The following is a 21,275-nucleotide window of genomic DNA, read 5'->3' as shown; positions in this document are numbered from 1 at the left end:
AGAGAGAGAGAAGAGACATGGAGAAACACAGATTGGAGCACTCCAGGTGAAGCCAAGACACAGGGAATGAGGAAGACCATGTGATGATGGGAAAGGCCGCAGTTAGAGGTGTACAGCTGTTACCAGAGGGGTCGCCATGACTGGGGCACCTACCGGAAGCCAGGAGAGAGAGGGTGAGCACCCACCTGGGGACACCTTGGTCGCCAACTCAGAGACTGCAGGACTGTGAGGAATTAGCACTTCTGTTTAAAGCCATCTGGTGGGTGGTGGGTTGTTTCAACAACCCAAGTCAAGCAGATCAGCAGCCATTTTGAAATTAAGGAAGGCCAGGGCCAGTAGGTGGCATGGTGGTTAAAAGCATTGGACTCCTATATGGCTGATCGTGGTTCAAATCCTGGGTCTTGCAGCTTGGCTTCTCACTTTCCCTCTCTCTTTCTCTGTCCAAACTGGAAAATGATGATAATACTAAATAAATAAAAGTAAATCTTTAAAAAAAGAGAAGGCCTCAAAGGGCTGCCAGGTGGTGTGATGGTTAAGGCACTGGACTTCTACATGGCCAACTGTGGCTCTAGTCCTGGATCTGGCAGTTTGATTTCTCACTCCCTCCCCGACCCCTGTCTCTCTGTGGGCAAATTAAAAATAATAACAAATTATTGGGACCAGCAAGTGGCATGGTGGTTAAGGTGCTGGACATTCCCACATGGCCGACCATGGTTCAAGTCCTGGACCTGATGGCTTGCTTTCTCACTTTCCCTCTCTCTCTGGCTAAATGAAAATAAATGGATGAATTGAATGAATGAATGAATAAATAAATAAATATTACATTAAATAAATAATTCAGGGGAGTGAAGAAAGGCCTGGAAAGAGGACAAGCTGAGTCATGGAGAGGTCTGTTTGAGGGCTGGTCTGATGCGAAACCAGGAGCGGGTGTTTGAACTCACCAGGGTGTCACTCAGGACCAGCAGCTGACTCTGAGGGACCACCCTGAGGAATGATTTGCAGGTGCTGGAATCTTACACCTACAAATACCCCTTGCTGCCTGTTTGCCACAGGTGGTGGAAATTCCCTTCTTTCCCAGTCTCTGCCTCTCCTTTGCACAGAGAAGCAGCAGCAGGACTGGCGGGTCTGGACACACGGGGAAACTGCCGCGGGTGCCTTGAGCGATAATGGCCGTGAATCTCGCCATGAGCCCAGTGTCACGCGCGTGATGTGTAAGTAGGAAGCTTCCAAATTTGTGGGTATTTTCCATTCCCTTTCGCTTCCAGCCTTTGTTCTAAGAGGTGGCTCCTTTCTGCCCTCGTTCTTGAAGCTTTTTAAGCTGCCCGGTCTGGGATTCAAACTGTGTCGTCAGCCATGTGAGATCCAGCCACCTTAACTATAGGCTTGCCCTGGGAATTAGGTTTCAACATATAACTCGGGCAGACAAAACAGTCAGACCAAAGTGCAGTTTATTTTAAAATGTGTCCCCAAAATAATTTTTTATACATTTTTTGCACACACAAAAATCAAGTCAAGGTGTACATAGTCCATATGATTAGCTTTGTTATTTTTATTTTGGGAGAGGTTTTTGCTGTAGGGTGTATGAGCTTGCTAGAAAGACAGAGACAGAAAGCGAGAAATCATCTCCCAGGGGGATGGCCACACCGCAATCCCTTCTCCTCTATTCTCCTCTCGGGATCTTGGGCATACACACACATGTGCCCAGCGTGAGTTTAAGCCACTGGGTCCGGGACTCGAACTGTGGTCGGCTACATGGGAGTCCAGCGGCATAGCCATTATGCTAACTGCTGGTCCCAGCTTGAAAATTGTAAGGGGTCCATGAGATATTTTTTTTTTTGGAGAGATTTTCACTGTAGGGCGCGTGCGCTCGCCAGACAGAGAGAGACATAGAGACAGAAAGCGAGAAATCACCCCCCAGGGGGGATGGTCACGCCGCAATCCCTTCTCCTCCATTCTCCTCTCGGGATCTTGGGCACGCACGCACACGCGCCCGGCGTGAGTTTTAAGCCACCGGATCCGGGACACGAACCGCGGTCGACTACGTGGGAATCCAGCGACATAGCCATTACGCTAACTGCTGGTTCCCCATGAGATCTTTTATGCCCAGAATCCTCAGAGGAGAAGAGACTGTGGTGTGGCCACCCCCCACCCCCACCTCTCCTGACTCTTTTTCCCTCTCTCTGTATCTCTGTCTCTCTCCTCTAGCAAGTATACACACTTATGACAAAAACCAAAGAAGAAAAAAAAGTTATATGGCAGAGGTGACTAAGGAGCCCTGAACAGATCTTGTTAGATGTTGTCTTTTTTTTTTTTAATTAATTATTACTTTAACTTTATTTTATTTAATATGACTGTGGAGAGACAGTTAGAGAGAAAGTGAGAAAGCAAGACATCAGGTCCAGGAGTGGAACCGTGGTCAGCCATGTGGGAGTCCAATGCCCTTCACCACCACGCCACCTGCAGGCCTCTATGATGTGTCCTTAGGGTGTCTCTTCTCTCCACCTCCCTCCACCCTGAGACTTGAAACCAAGAGTTGGTGGTGAGTTGTCTTTGCGGGTGTGGGCAGGGCCACACCTGGGGGGGGTAGAATGGAAACTGGGGCAGCCCCAGCCGCCCATTGGTCATGCCCGTATCTGAGAGCAATAAGCTACCGTCTCGTTGAAGCCGTTTCTGGTGGGAGCCAGATCTGGGCTCCGTGCGGTTGACCTTAAATCCTGACCAAACACGGCTGCACCTGCATCTTCACCAAATAGTTTGCCTAGCAAAATACTCAAATTGGAGAAAAGAAAACATAATGCAAATTTCTTTTTAATTGCTAGAAGGTTCCATGTACTTTGCCAGAGAGTGAGCGAGCACGTGAGGGCGGAAACATCCCCTAATGGGGCGTGGTCATACCACAGTCCTATCTCCCCCAGCTGTCTGTCCTGCTGGGAATTTCAGCATACACACATGTGCTTGGTATGTTTTCTTTCTTAGCGTGATTTTTTTTTAAAGAATTATTTTAACTTTATTTTATTTATATTTATGTATGGGTTCAACACCTTTAATCACTAGGCCATGGGGTTAGCAGGTTGCGAGGTGGTTAAGGTGTTAGACTCCCACATGGCTGACTGTGGTTCAAGTCCCAGGCCTGGCAGCTTGAAAATCACATGGGGTGCATGTGTGCACATGCACACGGGGTGATTATGTGTATTTTGCTCAATGTTAGACACTTTTTATAATTTTAAAAAATTGTTTATTTAATTCACCAGAGAATTAAAATAATAAATGAGTTATTAATAACGAATATAATAACAATTATAATTCCCCTCTCCCTACTCCCCCGTTCCCCTCGCTCCCCCCCCATGCTCTGTCATGAGTAAAGAAAACAAACACCTAAGAATAAACTGGGGTAGGTGGGAGGTATGGTGGTTGTGGTGCCGAATTCCCACGTGGCGGGCTGTGGTTCCAGTCCTGGACCTGGTGGCTTGCTTTGTCATTTTCCCTTTCTTTCTAGTCAAACTGAAAAATAATAAGTAAAATGAATTCTTTAAGAAAAAAAAAAAAACTCCAAAGAGAAAACACACCGTATTTTGAAGGGCGTAAGTGCCGTCATCCCGCCGTTTCCCCTCTCGCTTTCTTCTCCCTTGCAGTGCGGACGTTTGTGGTCCAGGAGGGAGACGAGGGCTAGGGTGTCGTTCTACGCTGGGCCCCGACTGGAGCCTGCCCAGAGCCCGTTCTGACCCGGTGTGGCCAAAGACACTGCCGGGTCGCGGTAGACCAGGCCTCCAAGCCATCCTGGTTGCTCGATGACCCTGGCCACACTGCGTCTAATCTAGGCAGGTGTCAGAAGCCAGAACCCAGCCAGGGCATTCGTCCCTGTGCCTGCTCCTTGCGTGCCTGGATTTACCAGCATTTGCAGCCTGCTTCAGGCCAGAGGGGGTCCACAGCGAGTCATGCCAGGGCACCTTCGGCTTGGGTTTAACAAATGTCAGGGGGTCTTCAGGGGAGCGGAGGAGAGGTTGGTAAGAAACTGCCTCAGTACCAGCAGTTGGCACAATGGCTATGTCACTGGACTCCAACCGCAGTTCAAGTCCTGGACCCGGTGGCTTAAACTCACACTAGGCCCGTGTGCATGCATGCCCAAGACCCAGAGAGGAGAATGGAGGAGAAGGGATTGCAGTGTGGCCATCCCCCCTGAGGGGGGGGGGTGATTTCTCACTTCCTGTCTCTCTGTCTCTGTCATTCTGGTGAGCCCACGCGCCTTATAGCAAAACCTCTCCAAAAAGGGAAAACAGCCTCATTGTATTAGACTCCCTGAGAGCCTGCCTCACCCTCCTGGGGAACAGAAAGTGTATGGCTTCCTTTTAGGAGTTGATTTAACTCTTTCAGGCCAATCGAATTAGTTCAGTAATGACTACGCCAGGGTCTTTCTTAGGATTTCCCCTGAACGGTATTTTTAATGAGCAAGGTCTACCTACTGTTACTGACGTGATTGGAAGGAATTGACTGATAAACTCGGTCAACAACAGGTTTGACTAATTTTTTTCTCGGAATAGACCAGGTGTTTTTGCGAAGGGATCAATTGACTGCTTGTTCAGAACGGAGAAGGCCCAACCTCATTAGAGGCTGCAGTAGATGAGCCTAATCCGTATTCACTTTCAGGGCCAGGACCGTGGTGTCTAGCACCCCAGCCGCTCAGCCCCTCTTTTGTGTTCCTATCAAGTCTCAGTCCCTCCTTTCCAATTTGCTACATAATTTCTCTTCAGGCTCTAGCTTCAGAGAAAAGGAGTAACAGTAAGCAAGTTTTAACTGACAGGTTTTGAAACCCGAAAGTTAAACATCGAGACAGGTTAGCAGTTGCATTTAAAACGCTGTAAAAAGAAGATTGCTGTTGAATGATTTCCAACTTTGCAGGCAGCACCGCTCACAATTGCACAGCTCTGAAATTCTTAGAGAAGGTCTACTGTTATTTGCAAAATAACTCCTCTCCTCCGCAGACAAGAGGTTGGAGAAATAGGAAAAATGAGGATTAGTGTTTCTTTTTTTAAATTAAAAACAGTCTTGGAGGTCTTCTCCCATTTTATTTTTTTAACATTTTCTTTCTTTCTTTTCTTTCTTTCATTTTTTTTTTTTTAAAGCAGAAAAGGAGTGCTCTTGCTTACAACTGGCCTTTTAAAGAAAAGCTACATAAGAGTTGATGCTGGGAGTACCATTAGCAAACGGCTCCCCTTTGAGAGATAAATTTACTCGGTGAGACCATCCGGAGTGTCCTTTAGTACCTTGGAAGGGATAATTACACTAAATATTAGCCTGGCATCTCAAAAGGGTTAACTCATCTCTCAAGGACACACAGTTTATTCCTAGAAAGCACTTAATTCACCTCCGCCATCCCCCCACCCCAGGACGGACCCCTCAGTCCCCGGCTCTCTGAACAAGGGCTCTGCAGTTGAAATGGAATGCTCTGGCCTTCTCAAAGAATTAGGCACCGTATGTATCAGGCGTGGTTTGCACAGATCCCCAAAGGACCTATGATCTGTCAGATGTTAGCATACAAATCCGTCATGTGTGAAGCTGTGGGCGACGCATTCTTTTTTTCTATTTTAGCAATTTTTTATTTAATTTGGGGCTGGCAGGAGGCGTGGTGGTTAAGGGCACTAGACTCTCACATGGCTGACTGTGATTCGAATCCTGAACCTGGCAGCTTGCTTTCTCACTTTCTCTCTGTCCCTCTCTGGTCAAATTACATGAAATAAATGAATAAAGTTAAATTTAAAAATTCTTTAAAAATTCTTTATTTAATTTTGTTATTATTTTTTAAATTTTCTATAGGGCCTGTGTGTGAGAGAGGGTGAGAGTGAGAAAGCAAGCTGTCAGGTCCAGGACTCAAACTGCGGTTGAGTTACAAATAAAAAAAAAAAAAAAAATTGAATGTTCTTTATTATTATTTAATTTGACCAGAGAAAGACAGAGAGAAAGCCTCCAGATCTGGGATTCAGACCGTGGTTGGCCATGGGGGAGTCTAGCACCTTTACCACCATGCCACCTGCTGGTCCCAAGTGACTAATTCTTTTTTTTAAAAGAATTGTTTGTTTAATTTTATTTATTCATTCATTTAATTTTAACCAGAGAGAGACAGAAAGGGGAAGTGAGAAAGGAAGCCACCAGGTCCGGGACTCAAACAGGGGTCAACCATGTGGGAGTGTCCAGTGCCTTAACCACCTCACCACCTGCTGGCCCCCCCAAGTGACTCATTCTTAATAAAGCCAAACATTCATAAAGGCAGGCCAGCTCCATTCCGCGTTCCTGGGCGTGTAGGCTTTGGATCGGGCACGCTCAGGTTTGAGTCCTGATCCTCACCTTTACTGGCTGGAGACCTCAGGCATGTGATTTAACAACTCCGTAGGTTGGTTTCAAAGTTTATTTATCTCTGCCATGAGAGGAAGAGAGAGAGGAGAGAGGCATCCCCCAGAGTGCCTCTCACATGGCGAACCCCTGACTGAGCAAGCCAGGTCACCAGGCACGTGTACACGCACCTGGCATTTAGAGGCCCTGGGCTGCGAACCCGTGTGAGTCCAGTGGCATTACACTGTGCCACCACTCGCCCGTGTGATCGTAATTAGTGCGAGGCCACTCACCTCCGGGCCCGCCTGCTCTGACGGTTGTCTTCTACCCCCACTGAAATCCTTCCCATCTCTTTCCCCAGAAGAAGCTAATGACTCCCTACTGTCCCTTCACAGTTTGTAGGTGGCACGTGAGGGCCCTGCTCAGCCTGCTCGTTCACCCCATGTGACGGTTGCTGAAGGGATTAAAATAATGCGTGAAACACTCAGCTCCGTGGTTGTCACAGAGAAGGCAATTAATAAGCATCACTTAATTTTCTTATCAGAGGTCCATCTAGGGACTAGCAGATGGCATGACGGTTACATCGCTGGACTCCCATGTAGTCAACCACGGTTCAAGTCCCGGACTTAAAATTCACAGTGGGCATGTGTGTGTGTGTGTGCATGTGCGCTCAAGATCCTGAAAAGAGAATTTAGGAGAAGGGATTGTGGCGTGGCCATCACCCCAGGGGTAATTTCTTGCTTTCTGTCTCTCTGGTGAGCGCACATGCCCTATAGCAAAAATCTTTCTCTTAAATGGACTTTCTTTTTTCTTTTATTTTTTTTATGTGACAGAGGGAAAGTGATAGTTCATTCAGTGTCTGCTGTGAGCTGTTGCCTCCCGAAACCCTTACAGCCACCCTAGGAAGCTGACGCTGCCATAGTGGGGGAGAAAGGGTGCGGGGTGGGCAAATAAACTGTCAAAGCCAACTAGCCACGGGGGTAAAGTCAGGGTTCAAACTCAAGTCTGGGGGAAGTGGATGCTAGGTCCAGACAGAAGGAGACGGAGAGACAGAAAGCCATCTGCTCTGTGTTCTCGCCACCTAGTAAGTTCTGAGCCTGCACATACGGAATGGCTGCTTTTGGTCCACCCCTCCAATAAATTAGACTTCATTAAATTTCAAAACTGGTCTGCAAAAGACCCTAATAAAAGGGTAAAAAGAACTAGAAAATGGAGAAAATATTTGCAAGTCATATATCCAGAATATATTAAAACTCTCAAAACTCTACCATAAACAAAGCAAAAAAAATATGCAAAAGATATGAGATATTTCACCAAGGAAAATGTGCAAATGTCAAACACATGAAACTATGTAACGCCATTAGCTGAATATAAATTAAAATCACAATGAAATACCAATACACCCATATCAAAGTGACTCCAAAAAAAGTTGAAAACCCTCAATGTTGGTAAGGCTATGACAGTCTGAATTACAGGTAGAGAATAAATAATGCTCAGATCAAAACAGAACAAGTCTCTTTCCTTTTTTTAAAAAAATCTATTTTATTAAACTTTATTCATTTATTTTAATTTGACCAGAGAAGAACAGAGTGAGAGTGAGAGAAAGGGAAAAGGAGAAAGCAAGCAGTCAGGTCTGGGACTCGAACTGTGGTCGGCCATGTGGGAGTCCAGTGCCCTTAACCACCATGCCACCTGCCGGCCCCAAGAATAAGCTTTCTTGAAATGAGACCCCTTGGCATTGTCCAATAGCTATACGTATTGTGTTGTCAGAAAAGACATGATGTATATATTTTTTAATGAAAAATGCATCAGGACTTTTCCAACAACCACATATATAAATAGCATGTGCTCACCAGAGAAACAGAAAGCGAGAGCTAACCCCACCCCCCACCAGGATGGCCACACCACAATCCCTTCTCCATTCTCCTCTCGGGATCTTGGGTATGCGTGCACAAGTGCCCAGCATGAGTTTAAGCCACCAGATCCGGGACTCCAACCATTGCCAGCTACATGCGAGTCCAGTGACATAGCCATTATACCAACTGCTAGTCCCCCTACAAGGTGCCGTTTTTAAAGGTGTGCATCTTGGGAACTAAGAAACTCCCTGCCTTTTGTGACCAGCCTTGTTTCCATGGCATACTCTTTGTTGGGGCAGTTACAGAGAAATCCCTTCATTTGAAGGTAGGGAACATATGTTCTCCAGTGAGGAGTCATTGTCACAGTGTAAGGGAGTGCAGGGGATGACACACACATACACACATACACACATGTACACATCCCCCTTGGAATATACCACCTGCCTCAACACTCAGATTTCCCCTTGCATTCATGTTACCCGACATCCCCGCTCTAATTATTATATTACTTACGCAGTGTTCAGAAGATGGCAGTGAAGGGGCCAGCAGGTGGCAAGGTGGTTAAAGGCCCTGGACTCCCACATAACCAGCTGTGGTTCGAGTCCCGGACCTGGTGACTTGCTTTCTCACTTTCTTGTGCTCTTTCTCTGTCTCTGCTCAAACTGGAAAACAATAAATACAGTTAAATAAAATAACCTCCCCCCCTCCCCCAAATGATTTGCACCGAAAATACAAACAGAAATGCACTCCTATTGCTGCCAAAACTCAGAATTACGGGGACGGGGCAGGGGTAGCATCCAGAATGTTTATTTCAGCACGTAAAGGACTCGCGCGGGCTCTAGGTGACTTGGGAGCAACACGCCACACCACTGTCATCACTGCCCCTACTCCTGCTTTATTATTGGTATTGTTTCATAATTGTTCTTTCTTCATTTCTTTTCAGGAAGATGAGGAAGCAGTGACTAACGTGAAAGCGAAGTTGGCAACTTATCTTAAGCCATAACCATTTTCCCTACTTCCTAAAGCCTCAAGAGGAGGTACTAAAGGGGGAAAAAAAAAGGGGTAAGTCTTCTCCGGTGGACTTTAGAGAGCTAGAAATAAAACAGCCTGAACGTTGTAACATATCTTTCTGGTTTCTGATCGCATTCTCTAACATCTGTGGAGGGACACTTTCTGACCAAAGGGCCTGTCAGTAACAATAAGAAAAGATGCTTTCCTTATTGTTCTAGAATATACGGTGTCTAGGGTTATTGAAATGGATATATTCTGTCGTTCATACCAACAGATGGGGAGAGGGCGAAGAGGGACTGAAAAGGAAGAGGCTGGATTAAAGTGTGCAGTCGCCCCTGGCCCCGTTTTGAACTCTCCCTGACTTTCTGGAACTTAACCAAGATCAAACGGGCAGCTCCAGCCAGCTCCAGGGCTCTGGTTCTCTGTGTAAATTTAGGAGTCGATTTTGAGGTTAAGATGATGAAGTTTTGTGGTAACTTTAAACGGGAAAGTATTGCATTCACCTTTTATATTCCCCAAAGAAAGAAAAAAAAAATGCCCGGCCGTGTAATGAAACTCCTTTCAATCTGACCATTGTGTTCGGAACAGATTTCACACTGAGCAAATCTTTGCAACCAGACTCAAATGTTTTCCATTACAGCCGCGCATGGGTGCAAGTGCCTGCTGCAGGGAATGCAATTCTCGGAGCAAAATGCATTCGCTGGGTGACGTGGGTATGGCCCCCACAGCCACGGCTGAGCACTTTGTCTCATCACCATAGCTTGGCGCCTACACAAGGAGAAAACAAACTCCGTAAATTGTCTTTAAAAAATTCAGATCTAGGGCCGGCAGGTGGCACGCTGGACTTCCACATGGCTGACCGCGGTTCAAGACCCAGACCTGACGGCTTGCTTTCTCACTTGCACACTCTCTTGTCAAATTGAAATAAATAGGGGACCAGCAGGTGGCGTGGTGGTTAAGGGACTGGATACCTCCACATGGCCTACCATGGTTCAAGTCCCTGACCTGGTGGCTTGCTTTCTCTCTCTCTCTCTCTCTGGTCAAATTAAAATGAATGAATGAATAAATAAAATTGAATAAATAATTCTAAAAAATTGAAATAAATAATAAATACATTTGAATAAAAGAATTCTTTAAAAAATCCGATTTGACGTAACATGTGTGGCTGAAATTGTTGCAGCCTTAATTCCTTAAATAGGAGTTGCTCATAGTCTCAGGAACAGCAGGTGGCATGGTGGTTAAGGTGCTGGGCACTCCCACGTGGCCGATCATGGTTCAAGCCCTGGACCTGCTTGCTTTTTCACTTTCTCTCTCTCATCAAATTTAAATAAATGAATAAATACAATTTTTTTAAAAAAAGAATTGTTCATATTCTTTTTTTCTTGGACCAGTGGGTACATGTGATTTCCAGAGAGAGACAGAGAGGGAGAGTGAGAAAGCACCCCCTAAAGGGGCATTGTCATGCCTGAATCCCTTTCCCTGCGTTTCTCCATCCTGTTGAGACTGGGGGCTCACACGTGTGCCTGGAGTGGTTTTCCAACTGCCAGGGCCAGGACTGGAACCACAGGGATGGCCATGAGGGATCTCGTTCTCTCAACCGTCAGGCCATGGAACCAGCCCAAAGACTGCTCATTTTCAGTGTCTCCTAGAACCCCTCGCAGTTCAGAAACTTAGGCTTTCATGTAAGATGAGTGCTAGAGGGGCCAGCAGGGGGCGTGGTGGTTAAGGGCGCTGGACTCCCACATGACTGACCGAAATTCGAGTCCCAAGCCTGGTGGCTTGCTTTCTCACTTTCTCACTTTCTCTCTCTCTCTCTGGTCAAATTTAAATAAAGTTAAATAAAAGTAAGTCTTTAAAAAAAAGTTGAATGCTAGAAAGTAGAGTTTAAAATGGAAGCCAGGGGTGGTGGGCCCCACAGTGTGGGTAGGTGCTGTGCAGAGGAAGCTGGAGCCCAGAGGGCCAGCTGGGGTTCACTGGAGTCCTGGGACCGCTGGTGCACCCAGAGTCCTGACAGGACGGAGACCTGGAGGAAGATGGATGTGGAAGGGCCAGGATGGAAGGGGTGCTCTCTTCCTTTCCCTTTCATGCACGCACTCACATAGCATAAAAGGTAGTTAACCCATTAGCTAATTAAATTAAGTACACTACGTCAAGCCACCAAAACAGGACATTCTACTCAGAAAAATATTTTTACTAAAGCTGAAGAAAACTAAATTAGAAAGTTTCGATCCACCGCACTATAGCTGTTATTGTGGTTTTGGGGGAATTCCCTTCTCCTTTCCCTGTTTCAGGGTAAATGTTAAAATGTTTTAAAAAAAATCCAGTTTCTTTCTTTTTTTTTAAGTGTGTGTCCTAGGGCTCTCGCGCTCAGTGGAGACCAACAGAGACAGTGAAAGTGAGAAATCACCCCCCAGGGGGATGGCCACACTGCAATCCCTGTTCTTCCTCTCTCCTCTCAGAAGAAAAACACGTATCCCACGTTTGTTTTTTCAAGCTGCTAGGTCCAGGACTCAACCAGAAATTTGGCTATGATGGAAATAGCCACCTTCACCCTCAAAAAAAATCCATTCTTCTTTAAAAATCTGACACAGGAGGAACTTAAGCCAAATGAAAGTGACCTGTCTAACTGCTGGACAATCATGCTAATGGGAACTAAATGCTAGCTTTAAGATCAAAGATGCTCTGGGAATCAGCAGTTAGCGTAATGGCTATGTCACTGGACTCCCACGTAGTTGACCGTGGTTCGCGTCCCAGACCCGGTGGCTTAAAACTCATGTTGGGCACGTGTGCGTGTGTGCCCAAGATCCCGAGAGGAGAATGGAGGAGAAGGGATTGCGGCGTGACAATCCCCCCGGGGGGTGATTTCTCGCTTTCTGTCTCTCTGTCTCTCTCTGTCTGGCGAGCGCACGCGCCCTATAGCGAAAACCCTTCAAAAAAAAAAATTAAAAAAAGAAAAAAAAAGATCAAAGATCTCTTAGCCCAGACTTTAGTGCAGTTCCTGGTGGTAACTTGCCCTCCTTACTGAACAATGGGCATTGTTATCTTCCCCTAGTGTGGGAAAGACAAAGCGTTCCAAGATAACTTCCCAAAGCCAAAGCCATAAGACTTCTCCACGCCACCTCCAGGGGGGAAAAGGGAGCCCGTGAGTGCCTATGCTGCTTTGAACTTCTCAAGTGTGCCTTTTTATTTTTTTGGAGAGGTTTTTGCAATAAGGCATGTGCGCTTGCTAGAGAGAGACAAAGAGACAGAGAAACGGAAAGCAAGAAATCACCCCTGGGGGGAATGGCCATGCCACAATCCCTTCTCCTCCATTCTTCTCTTGGGATCTTGGGCACGCACGCACACGGGCCCGGCATGAGTTTAAGCCACTGGGACTGGGACTTGAACCGCAGATGACCACATGGGAGTCCAGTGACATAGCCATTTATGCCAACTGCGGGTCCCTCAAGTATACATTTTAGGGCAAGCTCCTCCTAGAGTCTATGCTGCCGTCTTGGCTCAGAAGGCAGCTCAGGTTGCATGCATCTTAGAAGTCAGTTTTGTAAAAAGTTCCCTGACCGAGGTAAGAAGGAAATAAGAGGGAAAGATAGAACAAAGAGAGAAAAATACAAACAGATCTGTGACTCCTCAGAGCAGTTATTTCTGTAACAGCTCGGGAGGAGAACATTTTCAAAGTCTTCGCAAGCTTCAGCATAATTCGGTACAATTTGCATGACTCAGATTCATACGTGTGTCCTGACAGTGTCCCTTCCTGATTTCAGAACGTAAAATTATGTGGAATAATGGCTATGTGGGATCTAGCCTGGCCATGAAGGGGCTAGAGCCCCCTTAGCCAACTGCGGAATTCAAGTCCCAGATCCAGCAGCTTGAAAAACACACCAAGTATATGTGTGAGCATGCCCGAAATCCCAGCGGGACGGGCTGCAGTGTGACCATACCTCACTGGGAGGTGATTTCCTTCTCTCTCTTTCTCCTCCTCTCTGGCAAGAACACACACCCTCTACATTGTTTTTTTTTTTTTTTTTTTTTTTTAACTACTTTAAAAAATTATTTAATTCCATTTGTTATTGTTATTTTTTAATTTGACCAGACAGAGAGAAAGGGAAAGCAAGAAAGCAAGCCTTCAGGTCCGGGACTCAAACCACAGTCGGTTATGTGGGAATCCAGCACCATGCCACCTGCTGGCCTCTACAATTTTTTTAAAAGAGAAATTTTTGCTATAGGGTGCATGTGCTTGCCAGAGAGGCAGAGAGACAGAAGGTGAGAAATCACACACACACGCCCTCATCCAGGGAGATTGTCACACTGCAATCCCTACTCCTCCATTCTCCTCTCAGGATCTTGGACACACACACAAACACACACATACGTCACCGGCATGAGTTTTAAGCCCCTGGGTCCAGGTTTCGAACCACAGTTGACTATATGGGAGTCTAGTGATGTAATCATTATGCCATCTGCTGGTCTCAATTAAAAAATAAATAGGTAGATAAAATTAGGTTCGATGCTTTCTCCTGATATCTCAAACTTAGTATAGCAGACTTCAATATTATAAAGTGGCACTTTAAATTGAGATCGAGATACTATATCATACAAAAATAAATAAGCTGTTAATTCCTTACATATCGATGCCAGAAAAAATAGAGGATAAAAAATACGTTTCACTAGTTGATATATTCTGAGTTCGAAGAATTGATGAGTGATATTGTAGGAACTGATTCAGAGTTTGACTGGAATTCACTGAAAGGGCCAGCTCTGCTCTTTTTCCTCCTCAGTTTAAATTTTATTTGTTTACAGTATATGCGTTTAGAGAAAATAAGACTTCTGCTTTTTCCTTTCCCATTTTTTATAGTTCTAATTCCCATTACCCTACCAGCCAAGTGCTCACTGCCTCTGGTTTAAGGTGAGGCTGACCTAGAAGTGAATGCGGCGTAATTGCCAGACTCTTGAAGCCTCGCAATTTTCCAGGTTCAAAGGCCATCATTTGTCATGATAGAATTTCAGGCACGTAGACAGGTACTGGGGAGCCATTTTGAAAACTAAGTCCATTCCCTTCGATTTATTTTACAGAAGCAATTTCTTATGCAAGGCAAGTTTTGAGTGCAGAGTACAGATTTTCGTTACTCTTCAGCTTGCCTTAAGTTTTCAAAACCTAACAAAGCTGAAAATACCCCACTGAAGAATGACAGTCGGGCCTGGCGGTGGTGTGGTATTTAGGGCAGCTGGATCCCAAGTGGCCAATTGTATGGTTCAAGTCTTAGACCCAGCAGCTTGAAAATCATTCAAGGGGTGGCTGGTGGCGTGGTGGTTATGGGTGTGCTGGATTCCCATATGGCCAACCGTGGTTCAAGTCCCAGACCTGGCAGCTTGCTTTCTCACTTTTCCTCTCTCTCTCTCTCACTCTGGCCCTCTCTGGTCAAATCTAAATAAATAAATAAATAAAAAATAAATAAAATAAAGTTAATTTCTAAAAAAAGAAAGAAAGAAAGAAAGAAAATCACGCCAGATACATACACATTTGTGCGTGCCCAAAATCTTGAGAGGAGGTTGGAGAAGGGATTGTAGCCTGACCATCGCCCCTGGAGAGGTGATTTCTCACTTTTTCTCCATGTCTCTATTTCTCACTGGAGAGCGCATACACCATATCACAAAAGTTTAAACAATAAAGACAGTCATTGACGTCCAAATCCTTGAATTCTAAACCATTGGCTGATTACCCTTAGACTTCAGTGGACCCACTGTGCGGCTGCTGTTAGTAAGAGCTAAACAAGGAGGGCCAGTCAGGTCGCATGATGGTTAAGGTAACTAGATTCTACATGGCCAACTCTAAGGTTCAAGTCCCAGACCCAGAGGCTTGAAAAACACACCAGGCATGCGTGCATACATGCCCAAAATATCCCTAGAGGAGAGCAGAAGAGAAGGGGTTGTGCATGGCCATCCTCCCTGGGGGTGCTTTGTCACTATTTCTCTCTAGTGAGCACACGCACCCTACAGCAAAAAACAAAGACCAAGGAGTAGAATCAAAGTAGGGAGAGCTGTAAGCCTTATGATAGGACTTTTAAAAAATAATTTATTTTTTAACTTGCTATAGGGCGTGTGCACTTGACAGAAGGGTGAAAGTGAGAAAGCAAGACTCCAGGTATGGGACTTGAACTGCAGTCGGCCATGTGAGAGTCCAGTACCTTAGCCACCATGCCATCTGCTGGCCCCAAGGATAGGATTTGTCAGAAAGCTACAGGGGCTACTGATGACTGCAATTCCACAGTTAAAGATTCGTTCTCGGGGCCAGCAGGTGGTACAGTGATTAATCGTGCTGGACTCCTACATAGCTGACTGGGGTTCAAGTTCCAGACCTGGCAGCTGGCTTTTTTCCTTTTCCTTTCTCATCTCTGTGGTCAAATTAAAGAATAATAACAAATGAAATTAAATAAATAATTCTTTTATAAAAAAAATTTTTTATAAATTTTATTTACTCATTTACTTATTTTATTTTGACCAGAGAGTCACAGAGAGAGAGAGAGACAGAGAAAGTGAGAAAGCAAGCCACCAGGGCCAGGACTTGAACCGTGGTTGGCCATATGGGAATGTCCAGTGCCTTAACCACCACACCACCCGCTGGTCCCCAATAATTCTTATTTTAAAAAAATCCATTCTCTTTCCAATAAAATGGAAATACCCTGGCAAAAGGTCATGTCTTATCCAATAACCTCAACGTACAACAGAAGCACTTCAGCATTTGGTGAAGTTCATGATTTCTGTGAGACAAAGCCCTTGAATCTGACAGATAATTAGCTCCTGAGAGTCCTGGTCTGACCCAGTCAGAACCAAGATGGCACCTGGAAGGACTTCCACCACCTGACCATACCCCAGATTAGCATACGGGTGACACTCCCACCTGCGCAGCTGGAGTAACCCTGGCAAGGACCGTAAGTGCCCTGATAAGGCCAGCAAATAGGGGTGACATGTTTCCAGGAAATCCACTACCTCTTTGCCGCAGAGAAGTCAGGAATAACCCCCCCCTATTTTTTAATTATGTATTTAATTCTTTTTGTTATTATTTTTTAAATTTGACTAGAGAGAGACAGAGAAAGGGAAAGTGAGAAAGCAAGCCTCCAAGTCCAGGACTTGAACTGTGGCTGAGCACGTAGGAATCCAGCACCTTTAACCACCATACCACCTGCCAGCCCCACCCTTTTTTTTAATTAAGATTTTTGCAATAGGGCACTTGTGCCGGCTGGCGAGACTGAGAGCAAGAAAGTGAAAAATTACCTCTCACTCTCCACCCACCCACCCACTGCCCTCTACCTCCCACCCCCCACTCTGGGGAGAGGTACCCATGATCCCTAGACGAGACCAGAGGAGAAGGGATTTCAGCATGTCCATCCCCCCAGGGGGTGATTTCTTGCTTTCTGTCTCTCTCTTTCTCCAGCAAGCACACATACTCTATAGCAAAAATCTCTCTCTTAAAAACTAAAATAGATAAATCTCTAAAAAAAGAATAAGAGGTGCAGGATTGACATGGTGTGGGAGTAGGGATAGGGATGTGGAATCAAAGGTAAACACTCATAAAACATGGTCTAGCAGACATTTGTTAGATGGCCGAGGACAGAGAATATTGGGCAGGGTCGGGCTGTACCACATCCTCTGCACCAGCCCTCTGGGGCACCAGAGCAAACCCCCAGCAGCATGTCTCCAGGCTGACCCTGGAATCCAAACCTGCAGTCAGCCATGTGGCTTCCAGCATCGCAATCCGCTACTCTATTGACGATACCACCCAGGCTGGGCTCTACTTGACTATTTAAGCCACTCCAGGGAGGTACAGAGAAGGCCTAAAGGGAGTATTAATGCAAAAACAACAGAAGAGTACACAGTGTTATAAGCCTGCCACCCACCTTTAAAGGCCGTGGCCCCCATTCGGTGGCTCTCTGCCACGTCAGCAGAGTAAGTTTGGTTGTTGCTCCGCCCACCTTTATTCCCTTCCTGTATAAACGCATTCTTCTCCCTATTCAGTGCATAAAATTTTGCTTCAGAAACATAGGTTTTAGGGGGCCAGCAGGTGGTGGTGGTTGAGGGAACTGGATTCCCACATGGCCGACCATAGTTCAAGTCCTGGACCTGGTGGCTTCCTTTCTCATGTTCCCTCTCTTTCTCTGGTCAAATTGGAAAATAATGTTAAAAAAATAAAATATAGGTTTTGGGCCATCGAGTTTAAGGCATTTGATCCCACATTGTCAACCGTATGGTCTGCGTCCTGGACCCAAGGACTTGACAATCACACAGGGCACATATATGTGGGTGCCACGAATCCTGAAAGGACACTGGGGAGGAGGGGTTGCAACATGGCCACTCTCAGTGACCAGAACAGCTGCTTTTCTCTCTGGAATCATCCTATGGCAGAAGGCTGGAGTAGGGGGAGGAGATTGCCTTCCTCTTCTCTCATAGGATAGGGAGCATGCAGGCTCAGAACTTATGCTCACCCTGATCTAGGCCTCGTTCCTCTTCCAGGGAAGAACAACCAAATCCTTATCCAGGAAAGAGCACCTAACCTCTTCCCTCGGTCCTCTCTAAGCTCTGCTTTGAGGAGGATGGTAAAGACTCTAGTCTCTAGGAAGCTGCTCTTGTAGGGTGCTCAGGCCCCACCCTCTGCCCTGACTCAGGCCAGTCTGTCCTGGCAGGTCTTCCCAGGGCTGACCCAACTTCTCAACATGGATTCCTGCCTCTACGGGGGCCTTCCTCGCCCAGCCTGCCTCTCTGCTGAGCACCCTACACTGCTCTTGATCCCACCAGCAGTGGGACTGGGCACTCTTTGGAGGGGCCTTGCAGCTTTACACTGGAATAAGTTTACCTTTGCCCCACCTGCTGGCTCCCTAGAAATCTTACCACAGGTGAAGGTTGGCCATGCTGGAAGGGGATTTGTAGACACCTTCCAGGAATCATGAAATGACAGAGCATGTTTAGAGACTGTTTCCCTCTGACCCCTGTCTCTCAAAGGATACTGATAACTATTTATTGTCTTAGATCATGGTTTTCTGGTACCTCCCACTCAAGAGGACCAAAAGGAACCCCCAGTATAAATCCCATGTAAGATGAGTTCCACATATATTGTTTCTTCCCAGTCATAGACTACTGGCACCAAGCCCAATGGTAGACAGGGTGCCTGGGGCCTGCCCTGCGCACCCCAGCTGGAGGCTGAGTCCCAAAGGACTCCTCAGGATGTCGGGACTGGGCCAGAGAGGCACTTTCTGTGACCAGCAAATCACTCTGGGTGGTGAGCCCAGTAATTTCTCAAATATTTTTTCCTCCACGTCTCCCAGGTCTTGGTTTTGAGAAACATAGCAGGCCTTTTGTACCAGGTTTTTTTGTTTGGGGAATGTTAAAATATTTTTAAAGTTTTTTGTTGTTGTTATTGTTTTATCCACCCTATTTCAGGTTATTTTTATGATGTCAAATATATCAATGACATGTGTATGGTTCTTTTTAATAACCCTTTCTGGTTCTTTTAGAGGAAAATTGGAAGATAAACTTGATATATATTTTTTTCTTTAGCTACTTGTTATCACTGGAATCAAAGGGAAAAAGTGATCTCTTTTGCATTGGTCGTATTTGTATGTCACAAATAAAAGACACTTTGTTCAGCTGCTGAGAGAGCTTCTTGATGCTGGGGTACCATGGGCAGCCTGGCTCAGGGGAAATCCCTGACCCCAAGACCATCCCAGTGGTGGGCCTAAATCCTGGGAGACGCATGGCTGTGATGGCCCCAGGCCCCTTGCCATGCAGGAAGCCTGGGAGACCTCAAGATGTTGGGATAGGCAGCCAGACGTGGGAATGGAGACCATGTGTATGTTTATGCCACTTTCCAGAATTATCGATAGAGGCAAAAGGTGTTCTGAGGAGTGCCGGCTTTGCATCCTGGAGATAGTTCCAAGCCAGGCATTGCAACATTTGATTTCTGCCACCACACCTAAATTCCAGTGCCCATGTATGGAAGCTAAATAAGTGACAGTGTTTCTTTTCTTCCTTTTATTTTATTGAGTGACTCATCGTATTGTCTCTTAAAAAGACTCCTTTTCCCTCTGCTAATAGAAGCCGAAGACCAGAAGAAAGATAGTTCACGTTAGGCTTGTGGGACAGGAAAGGTAATGGGAGGGGGCTCTGGCCCCCTCCTGTGACTGATGGGGCTGTGTAGCTTGTCCCCTATGCAGGGCTGGTGAGGAGCTGGAACTCAGAGCACTTCCTGTGGAGAGCAGAGCATCAGCCTTGTTTTGCTCCCCCTCAGTGATCCTCATCTGCTAGAAGGTGGGAGGAGGATGGGTGGAGCCGCTGGTCCTTAGGGAGTGTTCCTACCTGGCAGAGCAGTGATCTGGGGAAAGGGGAAACAGGGTTCATAGCTGTTCAGTGTGTACAAGATGCAGCCTGTGCCCTGTGGGCCAGGACACCCCCAGGGGATGGTTTGTACAACCATCTTATCTTTCGGCCCCAAGGAAAGATACTACAAACCTTGGAAAGTGAGAGAGCAATCTGTTGGGCTAATCGGATAAGTTTTTCATGTGACATAATTCTGTTCCCTCTCCCAAGTTCTTTATTCCTTGGAGGTTGTGTTTATTTATTTCTTTTATTTGTTATTATTATTTTTTAAATTTGACTAGAGAGAGACAGAGAAAGGGAAAGTGAGAAAGCAAGCCTCCAAGTCCAGGACTTGAACTGTGGCTGAGCACGTAGGAATCCAGCCACTCTAAGCTCCACCCACCCACCCACTGCCCTCTACCTCCCACCCCCCACTCTGGGGAGAGGTACCCATGATCCCTAGACGAGACCAGAGGAGAAGGGATTTCAGCATGTCCATCCCCCCAGGGGGTGATTTCTTGCTTTCTGTCTCTCTCTTTCTCCAGCAAGCACACATACTCTATAGCAAAAATCTCTCTCTTAAAAACTAAAATAGATAAATCTCTAAAAAAAGAATAAGAGGTGCAGGATTGACATGGTGTGGGAGTAGGGATAGGGATGTGGAATCAAAGGTAAACACTCATAAAACATGGTCTAGCAGACATTTGTTAGATGGCCGAGGACAGAGAATATTGGGCAGGGTCTGGCTGTACCACATCCTCTGCACCAGCCCTCTGGGGCACCAGAGCAAACCCCCAGCAGCATGTCTCCAGGCTGACCCTGGAATCCAAACCTGCAGTCAGCCATGTGGCTTCCAGCATCGCAATCCGCTACTCTATTGACGATACCACCCAGGCTGGGCTCTACTTGACTATTTAAGCCACTCCAGGGAGGTACAGAGAAGGCCTAAAGGGAGTATTAATGCAAAAACAACAGAAGAGTACACAGTGTTATAAGCCTGCCACCCACCTTTAAAGGCGTGGCCCGCATTCGGTGGCTCTCTGCCACGTCAGCAGAGTAAGTTTGGTTGTTGCTCCGCCCACCTTTATTCCCTTCCTGTATAAACGCATTCTTCTCCCTATTCAGTGCATAAAATTTTGCTTCAGAAACATAGGTTTTAGGGGGCCAGCAGGTGGTGGTGGTTGAGGGAACTGGATTCCCACATGGCCGACCATAGTTCAAGTCCTGGACCTGGTGGCTTCCTTTCTCATGTTCCCTCTCTTTCTCTGGTCAAATTGGAAAATAATGTTAAAAAAATAAAATATAGGTTTTGGGCCATCGAGTTTAAGGCATTTGATCCCACATTGTCAACCGTATGGTCTGCGTCCTGGACCCAAGGACTTGACAATCACACAGGGCACATATATGTGGGTGCCACGAATCCTGAAAGGACACTGGGGAGGAGGGGTTGCAACATGGCCATGCCCCCCAGAGGGCAGTTTCTTACTCTCACACTCTCTCTCTCTCTCTCACTCTCTCTCTCTCACTCTCTCTCTCTCTCTGGCAAGCTCATGAGCTCTGCGGCAAAAAGAAAAAACTACATAGCATTTAGGGAGAGTTAAAAGGCAGATTTTATAAATAAATGCTATTGTTTATGAATCTTACATTTTCCCCACATTAATTTCTTGAGGGATGTCTACAAAGACAGTAATTTTACAGGTTTATTATTATTATTTTCATCATTATTCTACAATGCTTCAC

The 21,275-nt window shown here is 46.1% G+C and overlaps 1 long non-coding RNA gene across 1 annotated transcript; it reads right to left on the bottom strand.

Moving 5' to 3' along the window:
- Window positions 1–1,100: 1,100 nt before the first annotated feature.
- On the bottom strand, window positions 1,101–19,837 carry LOC106733385 (uncharacterized). Its single transcript, XR_001369499.2, has 3 exons — window positions 17,539–19,837; window positions 7,090–7,094; window positions 1,101–1,116 (listed from the first exon to the last, which is right to left on the bottom strand). It is a non-coding gene; the product is annotated as an uncharacterized LOC106733385 (long non-coding RNA).
- Window positions 19,838–21,275: the final 1,438 nt, after the last annotated feature.

Source organism: Tupaia chinensis, unplaced genomic scaffold (assembly GCF_000334495.1).
Source record: "Tupaia chinensis unplaced genomic scaffold, TupChi_1.0 Scaffold143647_1, whole genome shotgun sequence".
NCBI classification, from domain to species: Eukaryota; Metazoa; Chordata; class Mammalia; order Scandentia; family Tupaiidae; genus Tupaia; species Tupaia belangeri.
This window is presented reverse-complemented; position numbering and strand designations above follow the sequence as displayed.